Source organism: Furipterus horrens, unplaced genomic scaffold, assembly GCF_987537825.1.
Source record: "Furipterus horrens unplaced genomic scaffold, mFurHor1.1.pri manual_scaffold_5, whole genome shotgun sequence".
In the NCBI taxonomy this organism is placed as follows: Eukaryota; Metazoa; Chordata; class Mammalia; order Chiroptera; family Furipteridae; genus Furipterus; species Furipterus horrens.
Genome location: NW_028327175.1, coordinates 160,475,123 through 160,485,449, shown reverse-complemented (window position 1 = coordinate 160,485,449; position 10,327 = coordinate 160,475,123). Strand labels below are relative to the sequence as shown.

Genomic DNA, 10,327 nt, shown 5'->3' with positions numbered 1-10,327 from the left:
CAAGCCAGACGCTAGCAGGAGGGGGGGCCTGTGCAAAGTTTTATAAGCCCCGCGAAGGTAGGCACAGAAAACTTTACTGGTTTGTTTGTTTTTGTCAGTCCGCACGACTTTACTTGAGCTGACTTCTGCTTCCTAACCATCTAAACAAAAGTGTAGTTTTACTTTTAATTGGTCAATAATAAATATAGGCAATGCATGCATGATGTATTAAAAAATCAGAGCACAAAGATTTATGGTATTACAGTCTCCCAGTTTCCCAGTTCCCCTCTCCAGGGGGAACCACTGCTACCGGTTTATTTTATTTTTTTAAGATTTTATTTATTTATTTTTAGAGAGAGGGGAAGAGGGGGAGAGAGGGAGAGAAACACCAATGTGGGGTTGCCTCTCATGCGCCCCCAACTGGGGACGCGGCCCGCAACCCAGGCATACTCCCTGACTGGGAATCGAACGGGCAACCCTTTGTTTTGCGGGCTGGTGTTCAATGCACCGAGCCACACCAACCAGGGCAGCTACCAGTTTATTGTGTATCCTTCTAGAGACGGTCTCTGTATACACACATAATGCAAAATATAAACATTAAGAAAAGAAGGAGATTAATCACTACCCATGTCACAAGGATGAGTATAGAATTGGAGATAAAGAAACTGAGCACAGGGAAAGGTTAGGACCATGGGGTACCTGAAAAAATCTAGACCTGGAACCCTATTCTTTCCTCCAAAAAAGAATACTTTTTTGGTCTGAAAGTTTACATTCTTAAATTTTTTATTAAGGATCCCAAAGAGCTTTTGTTCGTGTGGATTGTATCTATTGATAATTGCTGTATTAAAATTAAAAGAGAATTTTTAAAATGTCATTTTTATCCATAAAGTGTTATTACATGTTAATGTATTTTTTAATTTATATTTAAAATTAGTGTGAAAAGTGTCATTGTTTTACATATTTGCAAACTTTTTAATGTCTGCTTAGTAGAAGACAGTTGGAATCTCACAACTGTTTCTGCATTCAATCTGTTGTGATGTTTTGATTCAAATATATGAAGAAAACCCAGACTCATACAGGTATGTAATTGAAAAAGAGGTATGCTCACAGGTTCCTAGACAGGGTCTGAGGGACCCTTGCCCCCCTGCCAGGGAACTGCTGCTCTAGGCAGCATTACCTCTGCCTACCATGTGCCCAAGATGGAATTGAAAAGATAATCGTGGGCACGCCCAACATGACTCTTTTCCCATTTTGTGAATGAGGAAATTGAGGCTGAGATATAAGTGTTTAGCCTAAGTAAAATAGCAACTACTTCTACTCTGAGAGCCAAACCAACCATGTGATTGGAGGGTTGGAACTTTCAGTCGCATACTCCTGATCTCTGGGGAGGGCAAAGGGACTGGAGATTGAGATCAATTACAAATGGCCCATGATTAATCAATCATGCCTTTGTCATGAAGCCTCCATAAAAACCAAAAAGAACTGGGGGCTGAGAGAGGAGTTTGGAGAGCTTCCAGATTGATGAATACTTGGAGATTTGGAGAAAGTGGCACATCCAGAGAGAGTGTGAAAGCTCTGCACCCTTACCCGGGATCTTGCCCTGTGCATCTCTTCCATCTGGTGGTTTCTATCTTATATCCTTCTATAATAAACTGGTAGTCTAGTAAGTAGAATGATTTCTGAGTTCTGTGAGTTGCTCTAGCAACTTAATCAAACCCAAGTTGGAATCTCCAAACTATAGCCACTCTATCAAAAACATAGGTGACAACTTGGACTTGCAGTTGGCGGCTGAAGAGTGTGTGTGTGGGGGGGACAGCAGTCTTGTAGGACCAAGTCCAGGAAGCTAGTGTCAGAATTGAGTTGAATTGTGGGACACCCATCTGCTGTTGGAGACTTGCTTGGTGGTGAGGAAAAAACCCACACATTGGAATTGGGGGAAGAATCTTACCTCTGAATATTATCTAGGTCTTTGGGGTCTGGAAAGTTGCCGATGCAATTGTGACCTCACAGACACAGTACCACTAGATTTATAACTGATGTACTGTTAGGATTGAACATGTAAAATATATCATATTTGGGCAGCCCTTTCTTGGAACTTTTAACATTTATTAGCATAACTTGAGTTTTAAAAAATGGAAGTAGACTGAGTGTCTCCAACCCAGGTGTACTCTTTCTAAAGTCTGTTATTCCACTATTTAGCTACCCTGGCTTCCCAAAACTCATTCCTTCTAACTCCCCTATAGTCACCTCATGCTCTGTTCCCTCTGGTTCTGTCTTTCCCAGGGACAGAGAAAGACTATTCCCCACCCTCCATAATGAGGCCACCCACACTAAGTCTGTATCATCATAAAGATAATAGCCCCTTACCTTTGGATAACACTTTTCCACATTACAAAGCACTTTCAGACCATTACCTCACATTAAGCTGAGCCACAGCCTTGTGATGGAGGCAAGCTGCTTATTATTCTTATCTATATTCTACAGATCGCTGGTTCGATCTTCCAGTCAGGGCACATCAGAGAAGGAAAACTCTGATTCCAAAAAACCTCCGCTGCCTTGCGGCATACCTCTTCAGGGGAAAGGCTAAGGGAGTAAACCCCGACAGAAAATCCGGAGCCGGAGTCCCTAAGGCGGTTTGATGTTGTAGTCAACACCGGCAACTCCTGCGGCGCACCTGAAGCCAAGCTGTATTGACTCCGTCTTTCCCTTGGATCCCTCAGCTGCGAAGAGAGGGGGGGTCTGCTGCATGGGCAACAGCAGACCCTCCATATCACCCTGCCCAGGCTCTGTAGCTTCAGCTCCACTGGAGAGGACACTCCAGCGTCATCGTAAGATGTCGATTCAACACGGGAGGAGACAGATACCGTGTCACTCCCGAGTCGGACTGCACAGCCATTCTCGGTGGTGCAGATAGACACTTAAGAAGCTACACCATCGTCTCTCGAGACGGACGGCTGCCGACCCGACAGATGAGGAAGTAGCCTCAGAGAATCTAGTTTGTCCAAGGTCACCTGCTGTATCTGTAGAAATTCTGTAGCCTCTCACTGTGGTTGGAAAGGGTCCACTGTGCACAGGGTTTGACATCAGACATGCCCTGGTTCAATACTGGCTCTCCCACCTGCCTGCTGTATGACCATGAGCTCTGAACATGTTATCATGTCTGAAAAATAAAAGGAAGAACCTCTCATTCATAGAGTTCTCTCCAGAGGACTAAATGTCAGGCCCAACCAAGGACTGGCTGATGGGAATGGTGGTAGGCACCAATCAGATCCAAGAAGGTGCCAAGGGCCATGAGGCTGGGAGAAGAGGGCCAGGTAGGAAAGCAGCATGTGTGCCAGAGGGGACTATGCTTTAGTTTCAGCATTTCTTTGTAAGTCTTGTCAGGTGATACCAGCAAAAGTCTATAGTTGTAGATTTCAGAAAACAAGGTATGGTTTCTTCAAAATTCCTTAGGCATGATAAACTCTTCCATTGAAGCCAATTTATTACCTGCCTGTTTACTACAATTCAACACATTAGTTCCTTTCTCTCTCTCTCTCTCTCTCTCTCTCTCTCTCTCCATAACCTGACCTGCAAGGTGAAACTGGGCAGTGTGCTTAAGGCCACACCACATCCAGTGGCATGTGCCTGGTTTTGATATCTTGAGCTCCAACCAGAGAGAGCACTCTTGACATGGAAATGCACTGTCATCCAAACAATGAATGTTGTACCACGCTCTGTGCTAGTCACAGCCCAGAGGCAAGGCACACGGTGTACAGAGCTTGTGAGCCAAGAGTGGGTGCTCACCAAGTTGAGACAGGCACTCTACCCCCAGGAGATTCTGCCCTCTCTTGGGTGGAGCTGAGGGTTTTCAAAGGGAATTAATTCTTTATGGTGACTGGGTGGGCCCTGTGTGGTTCAGAATAGAAAACTCTGACTCTGTTGCTGGAGATCTGATTCTCCGTGCAGGCTCTGGACAGGACAAGCTGCTTGGCTTTCATCTCTCCATCAACTATTTCATTCAGAAATACTTACTCAGCTCCTGGTATGACTCTACTCTAGATTATGGGGTGAATAAGGGAATAACTCATGGAGCTTCCACTTAACCATGGGATTTACCTGTGTTCGTGACAATTCCTTTCATCCAGTTCTTTGGCTGGATTTGGATGGGGTTATTCATCCATTCACACTGAATTAGGCTCAGAAGCCCTGGGGTAACAGTAACTGGCAGTATGTATCGGTTTGTATCGCCACCGTCTCTTCTATGGCTTCCCCTTACTCTTGGAATCTGGTCTGGCTTCATGTCCTACCTTTCTTCCTCACACTTACTGTGCTCCCAGTTGTCAAATAGACCATGTTCCCTCCCATCACAGGGCACATGCTAGTCCCTTTGCCTTGTTGTTCTCTGTGGTGACCAGACATTAAGATGACCCCCATGATCTTCACTTCCTGGTGTTCACATGCTTGAGAGGGAGTAGAACCTGTGACTTGCTTTTAACCAATAGAATATAGCAGAGTTGACAGAATGTCACTCCTGTGATTATGTTATGTAAGACTCCATCTTGCTCATAGATTCACTCTAGTCTCCTCCCACCCCACCTCCATTGCTGGCTTTGAAAAAGCAAGCTGCCATGAGTCCTACAGTCCCAAGGAAATGAATTCTCTCAACAACCTGGGTGAGCCTGGAAGTGGACCCTTGCACAGTCAGGCCTCAGTGAGAACATGCAGCCCTGCCTCACACCTTGACTACATCTTGCAGAGCCCCTAGCTATGTGGTGCCTGGACTCTTGGCCCACAAAGCTGTAGATAATAAATGTATTAGATATATTTTTTTAAGTTGCTTAGTTTGTTAAAAAAAATGTAAATTTGTTACTGTTTTCTATATAAAACACTGAAAACTACTGTATTTCCTAGTATCCACCTAGTTGACTATTACCCCCTACCATTCCCATCCCACTCAGATGAATTTTCTCAGGCAGCCTTTCCTACCTTTCCTGCCAAGGCTCGACCTCCTTGTTAGAGGCCCTCATACCATTGTGTGCCTCATCTCCACATGACCTGTATCGTCATAATTGTGATCATTTAATTAATATCTGCTTCTCCTCTAGACTGTAAGTGCCATGAAAGCGGCCTGTTATGTACTCTGTTTCTCTCCAAGGACTAGCTCAGTGCCTGGCATATATGGGTGCTCAGTAAGTATCTGTTGAATAAATAAATGATTGGTAGCACATTCAGGGTCAGGAGGAGTGCAGGAATAGATAGGGCTGGATTGTTCAAATGGTTAGAGCCTAAAATGACTTGGGGGAGAGTGCATATTATGGTCCTAAAAACTCACTTTTATTGTGACATATCTGGACAACTGAAGCTAAAAGTGTAGTTTGGGGCATCCTTGATGGGAATAATGTGTTCATACAGTTGTCACACTGGCCCACCCCAGGATTGGTATGAGTGTGTTCCTCTTGGAAACTGCAGACTCCTTCCTCCTTCCAGAAGAACTTCTTATAATTTGATCACCAGGAAATTATCCTAACTATGTCCTTCCTATGAGTTTCCACTTTTCTAGTCAGAGGAGGGAAAATGCAGGGGGAAAAGGGAGGGGTGTGGTTAGGTGGAGTGAGCTCCACCTTGGCAGTTTCAGTAAGGTCCACAAAATGCCAAATAGCTGTTCTAGTAAAAGATAGACAAGTGAGTACATGGGTGCTACATACTGAATTATATCCCCCCCAAAATTTATATGTTGAAACCCTAACCCCCACTGCATCTGCATATGGAGATGGGGCCATTAAGTATGTAATTAAGGTTAAAAGAGGTCATAAGAGCAGGCCCCTAATCCAATAGGGCTGGTACCTTTATAAGAAGAGGAAGAGTTCCGGAGATCTCTCTTCACCAGGAGAGGACACAATGAGAAGGTGACCATCTGCAAGCCAGGAACAGAGACCTCACCAGAAACCAAATCACCTAGCACCTTCATCTTGAATTTTCCAGCCTCCAGAACTGTGAGAAAATAAATTTCTGTATTTGAAGCCCTCCAGTCTATGGTATTTTGTTACAGCCATCTGAGCAGATTAAGATGGGGTTATCCAGAAGGCTCCATTGTATGCTATTACAAACAAGGTTGAGGGGCTTCAGAGTTTAGGCCTGTGTTTTCCTGCATCCACCTGTGTCCCCTGGTTTTTTGGCATTAGAGTTTAAACATGCACAAGTCTCTAAAAGTTTAAACATCCCTCCCTAGGTCCTACCTAAGTCCCTTCCTACCTCTGGCCATGTTTTCCTCCTTTTGTTCCAGCCACGCTTCCTGAAGTTGTCTACACTTGCTGATTGTTCTCTCATTCACTCTTCAGTCACTTTAGTTTGGTCTTCATTGTACAGAAGCTGCTTTGATGTCCCATGCAGTGGACACTGTTTGGTCCTCATCTGACTGTTCTCTTTTTCTCCTCCCTTGCATTTCTAGATACTGGTTTCTTCTGTTCTCTTCGTCCCTTCCTGCCCTCTTGCTTGCTTGCTCAGATAAAGCAGGCTGCCATGTGGAAGGACGCTGTATGGAAAGACCCACATGGCAAAGACCTGAGACAGGCCTCTTGCCAACAGCTTGTGAGGACTTGAAGTATTAGTCCAATAACCCAGGAGAACAGAATCCTGCTAGCAACCATGTGAGTGAACTAGGAAGAGAATTCTTCCCAGCCAAGCCTGGAGAAACTGTGAGAAAGTCAGAGCCAAAGGACCCAGCTAAGACACACCTAGACTTCTGACCAATATAAACCATGGTTTAATAAATGTTTTTTAGCCACTAAGTTTTGGGTAGTTTCTTATGCAGCTATGAATAACTAATATAACCACTAAATTGACCTCTCAACCTTCTAACAGGTAATGACCTATAAATTGAAAAAACACTGATCTAGTTCTAGATGCAAATACCATGCTGGGCATCAAAGAGAGATTCAAGGATAAATGAGACCTGCTCATTGTCTTCAAAGAGCTTTTAGTGTCTTTTGAGGATCTAAAGATCTAATGGGATGCATGTATTTCTAGGGCAAGATGTTCCAGCTGTTTAAAGACAGTAGAAGGAAGTGAGAAGTTCCCTCAGGCAGAGATACACCATTTGGTGAGCATTGAGATATCTTGATTGGCAGTCCTTAAGGGGAAAACATAGGTCTCACTGGAGGACCCAAAGGGATTTCCACATCCAGAAAGGCCTGGAAGAGAGAGGATGAGCCCATGAAGAACTCTGCTCAGGGAAAGGGTCAAAGTGGCTACAAACTGTATCTTATTTCCAGTGTAGTTAGAGCCCAAGATCAGCAGGCTGGGGTGAGGGAGGGGTGTGTAGGATGACAAGGGCTGTTGTGAGGATTAAGTGAGTAAACATGTAAAATGCTTAGAACAGCACCTGATGCATACTAAGTTACTGTGTGTTGTTACTGTTTTGTTATTGTCATCTGGTCCAGGCTCTAGCCATGTTCACAAACAACTTTCAAATCACCGAACCCAGTAGCCATTCTCAGTTCCTCCCTTCTTCTTCTCCAACAACAGGCCTTGGTATTGATTCTAGTAATTGTTCCCCATCAGAGCTCTCAGTCATCAAAGTTGAGCTGCTTTCTCTACTCATAGAATAGTGGCCCTTCCTTGAGTGCCCTGAGGATTTATCTTTCTCAGCAAGGGGGAAAGAGGCAGATAACAATTGTGTCATTTAACAAGAGGTTTCCTATCTGGTGGGCAGTTTGCAAGGCTTTCAGGCATCATTAGGGGCTGTGTGCAAACCCTGGCAAACATCTAAGCCTCTTTCTTTTCATAGGTGAAGGTATATGGCTTTCAGCTAAGGTGACCAGGCTTGAACCAGGGCTCCGAGGGGCTCAGGCCTCCAGAGATGCTCTGGATTTCTTTGGAGGAACCTGTTTGGGCCTGCTGAGAATCCTTAGTGTGGCTTTGCATTGCACAGTTCTCTCTTTCTGAGCCCCTCCATTGTTATTCTGAAACTAAAGGTGGCAATGGATGTTTTGTAAGAGAAAATTTTGCCAATTAATTGTGTTCAATGAAATCTCTAAACACCATGATTGAAAATTTTAGAACTCTCGATAAATATTTACTGAGCACCCACTAGGTATTGTGTGAACATTTATAGAGCACTGCAGTAAATTGCAAAACTAGCTTCAATTCTCTACCCATTTCCAAATCCATGTTCCTTGCAATATGACTTTGCTGCTCCTGCTATCAGAACATGGAGTCTATTTTCCCACCCTTGGACCTCGGTTGGACTTGTGACTTGGTTTAGCCAATACGACTATGGAAGTGATGTAGTGCCAGTTCTGAGCCAAGACCTGAAGAGACATTTCCTGATTCCACACTTGCTCTTGGAACCCTGAAGCTCTGTGTGAGCCAGCCTGGGCTAGCCTGCTGGTGGATGAGAGGCGTGTGGCCCAGTTACCTCAGTTGGCAGCTAGCCACTCCAAGAAGCAGAGGCCTCTGGCTGCCTAGCTACTGACCCCAGATGCATATGGGAGTCCAGCTGAAGCCAGAACAACTGCCCAGCTGAACCCAACCTAAAATGCTGAGCCATAAAATCATGAACTGAACAGTTATTGTTTTAAGCCACTTCTAAGTTTTGGGGTGTCTTATTATGCAGGAGAAAAATTGCTGACTGACAGAAACACTTACCATGTGCCAAGCTCTAGTCTATTTGAAATCAGGCAAGCCTTGGGAGAAAAGACTTGTGCAGAGATGGCATAATAAGGGCATGATGCTATGAGTGCCCTGGAGAAGCAAACACATTAGGAATAGAGGAAGTGGCACTTGAGCTGGAGCAGAGTCTTCTCCTTGTGGAGGTGGAGGGGCCACGATGAAACTCCTGGGGGAGGGGACTGAGTAAGGTAAGGCATGGATGTGGAATATCCCAGACTGGGGCCATCAGTCAGTGGTATTTACTGAGCCCTTACTGCATGCATAGAAGCCCTGTACTGGTTATTTCAGGTCTGTGTATGGCCTGTGAGATAAGACTTCCACTTGTGGAAATTGACCAGAAATTTAAGGCTGGTTTTAAGTGAAACAGAAGTAGCAGAGTCTGCTTTGTCCAGAGTAATAAGGATCTTGGCTTGGGCATAACAGGACTAGATCTATTTATTATTTATATCTGGTACCTGGTATATATGTTGCAGAGATACAGTGATGATGAGGGTGGGGAAAGGTTTCCATAGTCTTCCTGGGAAGGAGTCAGAAAACATGGCTGCTCAGGCATCTTCATGAGCAATAACCCCTTGAGGGCAGGGTCTGTGCTGATGCATCTTGGTATATATACCCCAAGACACAGGCCCTTGCCAACACTAGGCACTCAGTTTTTTAAAACATTGATTGAGAGAGAAACATTAGTTCGCTGTCCCACTTATTTATGGATTCATTGGTTGATTCTTGTATGTTTCCTGACTGTGGATTGAACCCACAACCTTGCTGGATGACACTTAACCAACTGAACTACTTGGGCAGGTAGGCATTCAATTTTTAAAAAATATTTTATTTATTTATTTTTTAGAGAAAGAGGAAAGGAGGGAGAAAGAGAGAGAGAAACATTAATCAATGTGTGGTTGCCTCTCACATGCCCTGCAACCCAGACATGTGCCCTGACTGGGAATTGAACTGGTGACCATTTGCTTTGTAGGCTGGCACTCAATTCACTGAGCCACAACAGCCAGGGTGGCATTCAGTTTTGAAAGACTTTCTTTGGAGATGTTTCTAATTGCCTTCCCTTTATTCTTACTTAACCTGACTGTATTGGTTTTCTAGGGCTGTTGTGATAAATTGCCACAAGCTGGCTGGCTTAAAACAAGAGACATGTATTCCCTCACAGTTCTGGAGGCTAGCAGTCTGAAATCAAGGTGTTGGAAGAGTTAGTTCCTTTTTGAACGCTTTGAGGCAGAATCTGTTCCTTGCTTCTTCCTAGCATGTGGTTCTTGCCTACAATCCTTGGGATTCCTTGGTTTGTAGAAGCATCACTACAATCTCTGCTTCCATGTGTCTCACCAGTCACGCCCTACCTATTCCAGTATGACCTTATCGTACATCTGCACTGACCCTATTTCCAAATGAAGTCACATTCAGAGGTACTGGGGGTTAAGACTTCAACCTATCTTTTTGGGGAGACACAATCCAACCCATAACATCCTTTAAGACCCAGGGGAATGTGTGTTCCTTATCTCACTGCCCCAGTCCCCAGTGGCAGGATTAAAAGTTCTTTCTTCAGGACTTCCACACATTTAATACATGCTTCTATTTATTAGAGCATATGACTCGCTGATTGATCATCCTCACTGGTTAAGATGGGGGCCTCATTTCTTTTGTCTTCTCCATAGAGCCTAGTAGAGGATATACGGTAAATCCTCCATAA

The 10,327-nt window shown here is 44.4% G+C and overlaps 1 long non-coding RNA gene across 2 annotated transcripts; it reads left to right on the top strand.

Annotated features, from left to right (window-relative positions):
- Positions 1–970: 970 nt before the first annotated feature.
- On the top strand, positions 971–6,741 carry LOC150010228 (uncharacterized). 2 transcript variants are annotated; one of them, XR_016511392.1, is made up of 4 exons: positions 971–1,058; positions 5,067–5,150; positions 5,797–5,954; positions 6,410–6,741. It is a non-coding gene; the product is annotated as an uncharacterized LOC150010228 (long non-coding RNA). The 2 variants fall into 2 exon arrangements; XR_016511391.1 differs by lacking the exon at positions 6,410–6,741 and having other exon boundaries at positions 5,797–5,984.
- The last annotated feature ends 3,586 nt before the right edge of the window (positions 6,742–10,327 follow it).